Source organism: Danio rerio, chromosome 2 (genome assembly GCF_052040795.2).
Source record: "Danio rerio strain M-AB ecotype USA chromosome 2, GRCz13ab, whole genome shotgun sequence".
NCBI classification, from domain to species: Eukaryota; Metazoa; Chordata; class Actinopteri; order Cypriniformes; family Danionidae; genus Danio; species Danio rerio.
This window is the reverse complement of record NC_141022.1, coordinates 54,655,719-54,667,500: the sequence shown is the minus strand read 5'-3', so window position 1 is coordinate 54,667,500 and position 11,782 is coordinate 54,655,719. Positions and strand designations below refer to the sequence as shown.

The 11,782-nt window shown below is 36.6% G+C and overlaps 2 protein-coding genes and 1 long non-coding RNA gene across 10 annotated transcripts in view; 1 reads left to right on the top strand and 2 right to left on the bottom strand.

Annotated features, from left to right (window-relative positions):
* Window positions 1-11,782, bottom strand: part of lrrc24 (leucine rich repeat containing 24) — a 76,184-nt gene that overhangs the window by 23,579 nt on the left and 40,823 nt on the right. The window lies entirely within an intron of this gene.
* The window catches only part of LOC147846525 (uncharacterized), a 56,103-nt gene that overhangs the window by 29,847 nt on the left and 14,474 nt on the right, over window positions 1-11,782 (top strand). For all 6 annotated transcript variants that reach the window (XR_015479071.1, XR_015479072.1, XR_015479073.1 and 3 more), the window contains one exon: window positions 7,020-7,134. This is a non-coding gene — a long non-coding RNA (uncharacterized LOC147846525). The remainder of the gene's footprint in view (window positions 1-7,019; window positions 7,135-11,782) is intronic.
* Window positions 8,174-11,782, bottom strand: part of adcyap1r1a (ADCYAP receptor type Ia) — a 375,079-nt gene continuing 371,470 nt past the window's right edge. The window contains exon 16 of one of the 2 annotated variants that reach the window (XR_015477727.1): window positions 8,174-9,238. The gene's annotated coding sequence lies outside the window, so the exon portion shown is untranslated. The remainder of the gene's footprint in view (window positions 9,239-11,782) is intronic. The other variant, XR_015477728.1, reaches the window with a different exon arrangement.

Genomic DNA, 11,782 nt, shown 5'->3' with positions numbered 1-11,782 from the left:
TGAAACAAGAGCTGAAATTAAATGTTATTGGCAGGAGACAAGAGTCAGAATATCTGCAGAGGTGTTCAGTCATTCCCAATGTATTCAAGTCAAAATATTAGCATTTTGACAGTGTTTTAGTCTGAATTTGATCAGAATATATATATATATATATATATATATATATATATATATATATATATATATATATATATATATATATATATATATACAGAATATATATATATATATAAACTCTTTACATTAGTCATTTGTAATAATAATAAAAATATATTTAATAACTTATAATAAAAATATATAAAATGAGCACTGGGTGTCGCGGTAGCAGGATCACCTCACAGCAAGAAGGTTGCTGATTCAAACCTTGACTAGTTCTGTTGGCATTTCTATGTGGAGTTTGCATGTTCTCCCTGTGTTTGCGCGGGTTTCCTCCTGGTGCTCCGGTTCTGTGGGGAAAACTGGAGCACCAGGAGGAAACCCACGAGTAATACTTGTGTTTCAATAATACTTGAGTAATACTTGTGGTCCAATTGTGGTCAAAGTCAAGTCAAAGTCAGCTTTATTGTCAATTCAGCCACATGTACAAGACATACAGAGAATCGAAATTGCGTTACTCTCAGACCCAAGGTGCTTAACATTAATATAAAATATATATATATAAAAAATAGTAGGGTTTAAGAAAAAAAGAAAATTTAGAAAATTTACAGTATATACATTGCACATAAATGTGGTCTAAGAAATATACATATGTAATAAAAAAATTGTAAACAATACAGTGACATTAAGGGCATATAGCAATGAGTGCAAAGTAAACCAGAGTTGTGCAGATAAAAAACAGTATAGTGCAAAAAGAACTTGTAAACATGATAATTGTGATAAAGTGACAGTGACATATTGGGTGGTATTGGTGAATTAGGTAAGCTTAATTGTCTGTATCTATCTATGTGTGTGTGTGTGTGTGTGTGTGTGTGTGTGTGTGTGTGTGTGTGTGTGTGTGTGTGTGTGTGTGTGTGTGTGTGTGTGTGTGTGTGTGTGTGTGTGTGTGTGTGTGTGTGTGTGTGTGTGTGTGTGTGTGTGTGTGTGTGTGTGTGAATGAATGTGAAGCACTCAAACATTGCGGCTTACTACTTACTACTATTATTATTTGTTATTATTATTATTATTATTATTTATTATTATTATTACTTGTCCTCTCCCTGATTTCCCATCCTCCCCTCTCCTCGACACCTTTGTCATAAATGGTATTACTTTTATTTTTTGAAATCATTATTACTATTATTACTGTTCTGACTTGTCCTGTTATCTTTCCATTATCATTATTACAAGTATTTATACCATTATCATTATTAAGGTTGCAGTTGTTGTAGTTGTAGCGGTAGTAGTTGTAGTAGTAGTAGTAGTAGTAGTAGTAGTAGTTGTAGTTGAAGTAGTAGACAGTGTAATAGTATCGATTGTTATTGAGTAATTGTTACGGAGATTTTTGAAGTAGTAGTTCATGTAAGTAGTAGCAGAAGTAGTAATGGTGTGGTAGTTACAGTAGTAGTAGTAGTCGTTGTTGGTGTAGTAATATCAGTAGTAGATGTTGTTGATGTAGATGTAGTAGAAGTGATTGTGGTCTTGGTAGTAGCAGTAGTAGTCGCAGTAGACGTTGTTGTATTAGTTGTAGCAAACGCTATAGTAGTATCAGTAGTAGTAGTCGTTGTAGTAGTATCAGTATTAGTAGACATTGTAGTAGTAGTAGTGGTGGTTGTGGCTGTAGTAGAAGCAGTAGTAGTTGTAATATAAGTAACTTTTTGTAGTAGTAGTTGGTGTAGCACTTGTGATTTATTACTATTGTTGTCAGTTATTACTGTTGTCCTTTCTTTCTTTTTACTCTCATATTTACTATCATACATTAATAAGCATTGTTGTTACTCCCTACCTCTGACTGGTTTCTTTCTACATGTTTTATCTATATCTGTGACTCTTGCTTAATTTATTGACTGTTATTGTTCCTTATGTATGTACTCTGACCTGTCCACCAAGTTACCTTTACATGCATACACACACTCACACACACACACTCACGCACATACCAGTACATGACTATATTGTTTTTGTTTTGTTTTTGTTTCGTTGCTTTGTATTTGTTATTTGTTGACGTTTTCTTGTATTTGTATGATTTTTGCATATTCTAATTAAAAAAAACAAAAAAAAAAAACATTGCGGCTGGAAGGGCATCCGCTGCGTAAAAAAATAGCTGGATAAGTTGGCAGTTCATTCTGCTGTGCCAACCCCAGATTATTAAAGGGACTACGCCGGAAAAAAAAAAAATTAATGAAAGTGAGCATTTTTTATATTATAAAATGTGAAAAGTAGCTAATTAAAACAGCATTTCTCTAAGAAATCATTAATTCATTCATTCATTTATTCATTCATTTTCTTTTCGGCTTAATCCCTTATTAATCCGGGGTCGCCACAACGGAATGAACCTCCCAACTTATCCAGCACGATTTTCCATCCAGCACAGCGGATGCCCTTTCAGCCGCAGCCCATCTCTGGGAAACACACACTCATTCACACACACACTCATACACTACGGACAATTTAGCCTACCCAATTCACTTGTCCCGCATGTCTTTGGACTGTGGGGAAAACCGGAGCACCCGGAGGAAACCCACGCAAACGCAGGGAGAACATGCAAACTCCACACAGAAACGCCAACTGACCCAGCCGAGGCTCGAACCAGCGACCTTCTTGCTGTGAGGCGACAGCACTTCCTACGTCGCCCATAGGAAATATTGTTATCGCAATACTCAAAAACAAAATCACATATTCCATATCTCCCCATTATGGTGCAGCCTTAATCTGCAGTTCAAACTGCACAAGCCCCAAATTTCACTCTCTGACACGACAGGTTTTGTGAAATGGCAGACAAATGGCTGAAATCAAAGGAAAATCAGAGCTCATACAGGCTAGTGACAATCACGCAGTGTGAATGATAAAAGATGTGATCTAAGAGGGTTACAGACGTGTCGCCAATGCCTGTGAAATATTTGGGATGCTGTATCTGAACCTGTCAGCGATTCAAAATCATGCATGAAATGAGCACATAAGTAATGACCAACAGCAAATGAGAAAGCAGGATACAGTTATAGACCACAATCAGGAACATGGAGTCAGCTCTCAGAAAGGCTCCTTCTGGTTTTATTTGAAGCCAAGATGAAAGTTTGAGCAAACTTTAGCAGGACACCTATATCTTTTTGATATTTCATCTCAGCTGTGTAGCACAACGGGGTACCCTTTTCAGTCTTGCACAAGAACTCTGATTTCAAGTGTGATCTTGCAATAGTTCCTTATCGGTTCTCACTATGGACTTGGGGAATAATATGAATGTAGTAGGGATAAAGTGCTTTAAAGTTTTAAATAAACTAATGAATATTAAATAAATTACTTTAAATTAATTTATACAATAACATTACTCCCCGGGAAAATTAGAGGCCAGACTTGAATGGTCTTTTAGAATATTTAAGTGCACAGCATGCCATATTGTTTGATAATTGTAAGTAATAAAACCGAAAAGTAGTGGCATAAAACAAAAGCACAGGTTAGATAGTGGGGGAAATAAGTATTCAACATGTAACTATTTTTCTCAGAAATCATATTAATAAAGGTGCAATTTAAAGATGCCTTTCAAATGGAGAAGGAAGTCACATGCATTGCTCAGGTGTGATTATTATTATTTTTTCTCACAGACGTCAACAGAGTGTGAATATCTTGATGGTTCTGTGCATTTTGCCTATCCAAACTGATCTTTATTTTTTTATTTTCAGTTGTATTTGAGTCAGCTGATTGTCTGGGCCATTCCACAGCTTGATTTTTTTTTCTCTGAAAGCATTCTAGTTTCCTTGGCTGTGGACAATTGGATCGTCATCTGCGTCTCAAATGGCACACTATGCACTAAGGCACTATGTACTATGTACACACTCAACAGCATAGTATATGTATGTAGTGTCGTCCCAAATGGAGCACTAATGTTTTTTTATAAAGTGGAAATTCAAACTGTTTTCCTGACGGTTGCCAAATCAGTGAAATAAATGACCAAAATATCAAGTAATACCTGCCATGAGTATAACTGGGTAACACTTTACAATAAGGTTCATTAGTTGATGCATTTACTAACATGAACTAATCATGAACAACACTTGTACAGCATTTATTAATCATAATTGAACATTTACTAATGCATTATTAACATTCAAGTCCGAGCTTGTTAACATTAGTTAATGCACGATGAGTTAACATGAACTAACAATGAACTACTGTATTTTCATTAACTAACGTTTATTAGCATGAATAAATACTGTAGTAAATGTATTGTTCATTGTTTGTTCATGTTAGTAAATGCATTAATTAACATTAACTAATCAACCTAATTGTAAAGTGTGACCTTTAACTGAATCCAAAATAAACAAAGTAATCCAACATGTTCGCCCGATAGCTCCGCCCCTTCCGCTACATGAGCGAACCTGCGGTCGTTGAGTGTGTGAAGTGTCCATCATCACACACTTCATTTTACCGGCTGAATGAGTGCATGATCCGGGTAACTAAAGTGCACTTATTATTTTAGAGTTTTCAGTGTGAACACACCACTTACACTATTTATACTACAAAATGGCATAGAATAGTACACAAATATGCGATTTGGGACGCAGCTATTGTCTTGCTAAAATGTCCACCCTGGTTTTTATCTTCATCATCCTGCTAATGTAGATGTTAGACTGAAGCAGCTGATATTAATTTACACTGACAAAGGGCAGAGGGTTGCTGAAGAACTACTGAGAGATTTCAACTGCTGTATGGGCTTTCACTACCCTTTCACACCTCCCTTTCTTCATGTGTTTAATACTTTTTTCCTGTGTTATTTCATGTTATTGTGCATAACTTAATTTGCAAACTAATTAGATTTGTTTTCTTTATGCATTTCTTTGGTTGTCATCAACCATTAGAAAGGAGCACCATTAGAAAGGAGCAATTCCAGCGGTATGGATGTGACATTTGCAGAACTCAAAACATAAAATCACATAGAAAGTTTATAGTAAAATATTGAAACATCTGTTTCTATTTTCCAGAACAACTAACCACAGAGTAATAAGATAAAAAAAAAAAAACATCAATCTGTAAACATGTTTTGTACTACAGATCTGCGTAGGACTAAATTTTGAATCCCGCTCCCGCCAGGTTTTAGCCCAAACCCGACTGCTCCCGCTTATATTCAGCATTTTTTGTCCCGCTGCCCGACCCGCCTCGTTCTCTACCCACCAAGCCCGTTCCTGCTAACGGACGGGGGGAGAACAAAACCGAAAACCACCCAGCTATACAGAGTCCAGACAGCCTAGACAACAAGCTGTCTGTATAAACACACACACAGACACATCTAAGCACCAAGCAAGTGACACACACAGACAGCATCAAGCTCTCTCTCATTCACACACACACACACACACAGACAGCACAAAGCTCTCTTTCTAATTCGCACACACACACAGACACACACACACACACACATTCATAGACAACAAACAAGCCAAACGCAGCATCACGCTGTCTCATTCACATACATACGCGTGCTCGGGAGTCAATAGCGATATTGTTAGACAGCCCACTTCCGCTCAAAATTAAACCAGTTACCCACCGCTCCTGCACTTTATTCGGAAATTTATTCCCGGAATGCAGACCTCTATTTTGTACTTTAAATAAGGAAAATATACATGCGTTATGGTATGATCAAAAAAGTATGCAAGTTTGCAGTATACCTTATAGAAATTCTGTTAATTAAACTGCATAACCCCCAAAAAGCATGCTAATCAACAGGATAACAGCTGGCTCTCTATAGAACAAACATGATTGATTTGATTTTATTTAATATTTTTGCATTTATGAGGAAAAGGCTCTGTTGTGGATGGGACGCCTCTTTGTTATGGACGTGACTGATGTGAAATTGGCCCTTGTGTGACTTTGGTTAATCAAATAAAATTGTTTAAAAACATTTCTAAAGTGCTCTAAAATACTTGCTTACACAAAAGACATGACAAAAGACAAAACTTTTTTCATGGCAAGGTGGACATTTGCATGGAATTGCTCAAATATGTTTTCTGAGAAAAATGGTGATGTTTTCAATACTTATTTACCCTACTCTACATGTCAAATTCAGCAGCTGGAATTAGCTAAGGATACCTGATATTCAAGTGGCCACGCCCTTAATTATGCAGAGTTTTAAGGCTTAATATAAATCAAATGGACGAGTTATGTGCTGTTTATCCTGATTATTATACTGATTATTAATATTAATATATTATACTGATTAATATACTGATTATTAATAGCAACCTGCACATATATTCATATATTGTTACATATACACTTGTATTCATGTTCATCTATCCCTGTACATATATTCATATATTGTAACATATACACTTGTAATCATGTTTATCTATCTGCACACTACTGATTATTAATAGCAACCTGCACATATATTCATATATTGTAAATCTGTTCATAGCTTATCCAACCTGTATATAATGTTCATAGTACATCCATCTGTGAATATCACCATAGTTTTCTATAACTGCACTTTATAACGTATTCCTGTATCCTGCACTTGCTGCTATTGCACTGCTGGTTAGACCTAAACTGCATTTCGTTGCATTGTACTTGTACATGTGTAATGACAATACAGTTGAATCTAATCTAATCTAATCTAATCTTATCCCCTCACAGTTGTCTGTAAAATATGCATAGTATATATTAAATGGTAAATAAGACACTTATTATAGGCAGTTTGACATATTTCTATTAGAGTCCGCAGTGCAACAAGTATTGTAATGCATTGTGGTATAAATGCACACCCTGACCTGACAAAGGCAAACAAAGTTGTTTTTCTGTCACATAAAAGTGTTGGTGGAGCTTTGCATGAGTATAGTTGAACCACTGAAATGTTTTGACAATGTTTATGGTTTTGTTTCTGTACATCTCAGGTTGCGTTGGTGTCTATGGAGGGTCAGAAAGCTCTAGGATTTCATCTAAAATACTGTATCTTCATTTGTGTTCTGAAGATGATCAAAGCTCACAGAGGACTGGAACAATATGAGGGTGGGTAATTAAATAATATGAGGGTGAGTATTTGAAATCGTTTTCATTTTTGGGTGAACTAACACTTTAATTCCAGGTGCAAACAGGGCATTTTACTGCATTTTATTGCACTTGGATTCGCACCAAAACAATATTTTGGAGATCTCTTGGTCTGCATGAAAAGAAAAAATTATAATAAAAATTGATCCAACAATCCAGGCTTACAATATACGATGGCATATTACATGGCCTGCTTGAAAAATAATAGCATTTGCCCTCAGAATGAATTGTGGATTAACCTGGAGCAATACGATGTGAAACGGCTAATTGAAATTTGGTCTGAGAATAAAAGATGCCGCTCGGTATCATTTTGCATTGTCTCTGCATTGATATGTAAATTGCATGAGCTTATTGCACAATGTTAGATTGAAAGATCAGGACAAAGCCCATAAGTACACCCACGCTCAGACTTTTAACAACAACATCGAAAAAAAGGAAATTGGACTGAAGGGACAAATTAAAACATGAGGTGTAAATGGGAAACCATTTTCCTTCTCTTGTAATCTGATCAACTGAAACACGTCAATACTGGACAAAAACAGTGCCAAAAGTGACATGAGCCAATTTGTAAATGCAGATTTTAGACCAGCATCTAAAAACCATGAATAGTGTTCAAAAATCTAAATGTGAAGAGGCTTCTCAGTAGGAGCACATGACTGTAGCCATGTTTACATCCAAATATGCAAACCAGATTGATGTGCAAAACTTAAATATCCCATAAAACGTTTGCGAATAAAGCACCATTTCAATCCAATGAGTTTACTGCTGTTGGAGAATCCACTTTCTTATTTAATAAACGGCTTCTATTTCAAAAGATGAAAATGCAATGAGGCGCTGTGGTTTTAAAGGTACAAGACACTCTTTGGTAGGGCTGCTTGATTTTGGAAAAAATCATAATCACGATTATTTTGGTCATAATTGTAATCACGATCAATCTAAATGATTATCAGTTGAAGTCAAAATTATTAGTGCCCCTGAGAATTTTGTTTTTTTAAATAACTATTTCCCAAATTATGTTAAACAGAGCAAGGAATTTTAACAGTATTTCCTCTAATTTTTTTTTCTTCTGGAGAAAGTCTTATTTGTTTTATTTTAGCTAGAATAAAAGCAGATTTAATTATTTTGAAACCCATTTAAGGTCAATATTATTAGCCCCCTTAAGCTATATATTTTTTGATTGTCTGCAAAAGAAACTACTGTTATACAATGACTTGTCTAATTACTCTAATTAAGCATTTGAATTGCACTTTAATCTAAATGCTTGTATTTTGAAAAACATCTAGTAAAATGTTATGTGCTGTCATCATAGCAAAGATAAAACAAATCAGAAATTAGACAAGATATATCAAAACTATTATGTTCAGAAATAAATAAAAAAAAACTTCTTTCCATTAAACAGAAATTGGAGGAAAAGGGTTGCTAATATTCTGGAGGGCTAATAATTCTGACTTCAACTGTATATTTATACAGTTATTTTCCACCCTGCAAAGGAAAGAGAAATAAATACAATAGAATAAAAATATAAAACCAACTGTGATTTAAGCATCTTCACCCTAAGAAAAACACTTTAGCTACAAAAATCCTTCAGTCAGGAGCAGTAAGGGATGTTCTCGTCATTTGATTAATGATAAAACAGGTGGCAGCATTTCGCACTGTCACTTTAATGGTTTCTCTTTCACATGTCTTTTGATTCTCAACTCGTTTGTTTATTACGCAAATGAGGGTTAATATGAATAATCACTAATCACCGCGTTTTGACACCTATTTGACCATTAAAGCGCTCATGTTAAGATTACTTTAGATGTCTGCGCTCCTCTGCCAGTCTCAGTCTACGAATGAGACCGAATGCTGACCGCGTGCTTATGCGTGTGTTGCACACTCACATAAGCACGCGGTCTTTCGCTCTTTTGGTATATGATGCAATAATTGTTTATCTCGATTAATGGTTTTTCATAATCATTAGAAGCCATAATCGAAATCACATTTTTGATTAATTGCACAGCCCTACTCTTTGGGACAGTTCTGGATTTGAACACTCTTTCAGAAAGTACTGGATATGATAATACTGAACCACTTTGATGACAGACTTTGGCTGAGGGATTTCAGAATGACCAAAACAACATTTAAGATGTTTCACAATGTGCTCCCTCCATTAATGTTGTCCAATCACCCATTTTTATTCAAATTCACACAACTTTTTTGATACACATAATGGAATTTATACGTTAAATTTCTTAACACGTTTTTTATTTACACCTTGTCCTAACTACAAGTGTTGCGACAAGATTCCAACGACTAACAATTTGGCTGTCTGCACCAAACGCAGTGCGACACAACAGAAACTTTGAAATACCAGCCATTAATTTAAATATCAGTCACCACTCCCAACAAATTGTATGGGTTATAATCTAATTAATACATATTTTGTCAGGGTTCTGCCACTTTGGTCTTGTAAATTCTTGTTTTGGTGGCAGAGCTCTGACACTACTCAATGTCTGGTCCTGTTTCTGTCTCTGTGTGCGCGCGCGCCGTCGTGGGTGTACGCAGAGTGTGCGCGCTGCCACATGATGTGGCCGCGCGCGCTCTGCGTCCCTCAGACGCGCGCGCTCTTGTACTAGTGTTTGTGTTTGTTCTGTCAGCAGCGCGCTGCTTTATTCTCGGCGCCTCCGTCTAGTTGGTTTCGGTTTTGGTTGGCGCTGAGATGAAGCATGCGCGTTGCTTATGTGTGAGTGCACGGTAAGGTGTTTATCTATCGTGTGCTCGTGTCTTGCGTCTTTTGTCAAAGCACGTGGCTCGGTGTTTACATTGTGGTCACGTGCTTTTGTCGTGTGCTTCAGTGTTGTGTTATGTGAGCGCATGGCTTGTATTGTCTCTCTGTGTCATGCGCTCTCCCGTCTATTGTCTAGTCCCACCCTCCTTGTCAACCCATTATTAGTTAATTGTGTTCACCTGTGTGTCAATTTACTTTTTTGCTTTATAATCCCCCTCATGTTTTCAGTCCTTTGCGAGTTCGTTGTCTACACTCCCCGTGTTCCTGATCCAGTCTTGCCTTGTTCTTGTTGAGCCAAGTTTGTGTGTTGTTAATGTTTTCCCCCTCGGGGTAGTTTTGTTTTGCTTTTTATTTTTATTTTTATTAATAAATACCCATTGTTTCTTTGCACTTGAGTCCTCGCTCCTTTTCCCCACCACAACCGTGACATATTTAACCAATTTACGTTGTTAAAAGTATATGCTGAGTGACAGATGTTTTAGGTTTGCACTGACTTTCATTGTTATACCCTTTGCTGTTTTTTTAATTGTCAAGGTCTGAGGTGATCTGCTGCTGCTTTCAGTAGTATAGCAATAAATGTCGTAGACCAGGGGTTCTCAACTGGTTTGGCCATGGGACCCACATTTTGACATGGTCATTAAGCTGCGACCCAAATTTTTAGGAAACATAATAGAATTTTAGGAATTATAATTAATTTGTATTTATTTGTTAACATACACAAGTAGTGAAAGATAAATCATAAGAAAATCACCAAGACTTACAAAGAAACTATATTTTATTGCTGTCATTTAACAAAATGTATCAAATTATATAAATATTACAAAGTAAAAACAACAAATACTGTAAACAGTGTAAGGATAGGTTCAGTTACCATGAACTAAACTGTTAATAAAACATGTTGTTTGGTTTCTTAATGTTGTTTTAAATAGACGGTTTCATGCTCTCTTCTGAGAGCACCTCACTACACGAGGTTTTAAGTCTTTTTTGCCGTCAATATATGTAAATCCATACTTTACATATTCGGGGTCATACTTGCGCTTTGACATATTTGTTGCTATAATTAAATGAAATTTTACATGTCAAACGGAAGGGTTGTCGTGCACGCATTTCAAAATAAAAGTCAAAATAAACTTTTGTTGTTTTTTTGACCACTGAAAATATTCCCGCGACCCACCAGTTGAGAAACACTGTCGTAGACAATTCTTTTTAAACCAAATTGGTAGAATTAAACACTGAATAAAGCCCATAATTGGTACCTGAGGAGATGATTGTCATAGCAGTTTATGTTGTTGATTTAACGTGACGTTTCTAAAATAGAAATTCTGCACATTGCTGTCGCAGCTATAGGTGGAGTGGAGAGACTGTGATGGAGCCAATTCGGTGGATGGGGATGATTAGGAGGCCATGATGGGCAAGAGCCAGGACACTGGGGTTACACCCCTACTCTTATATGAGAAGTGCCATGGGAATTTTAATGACCACAGAAAGTCAAAACCTCGGTTAAACGTCTCATCCGAAAGACTGCGCTCACTGACAGTATAGTCTCCCCTTCACTATACTGGGGCATTAGGACTCACACTGACTGAAGGTTGAGTGCCCCCTGCTGGCCTCACTAACATTACTTCCAACAGCAACCCAGTTTTTCTATGTTGTCTCCCATCCAGGTACTGGCCAGGCTCAGCCCTGCTTGGCTTCAGTGAGTAACTGGTCTTGGGCTGCAGGGTGATATGGCTGTGGCTAGGACAAACCCTTGTTTTAACAAGAGAAAGATACATTTCTTTGCTTGTTGTGTCACTGTGTCGCGAGTAGTTAGGACACAGAGGTGAAATAAAAAGTTCA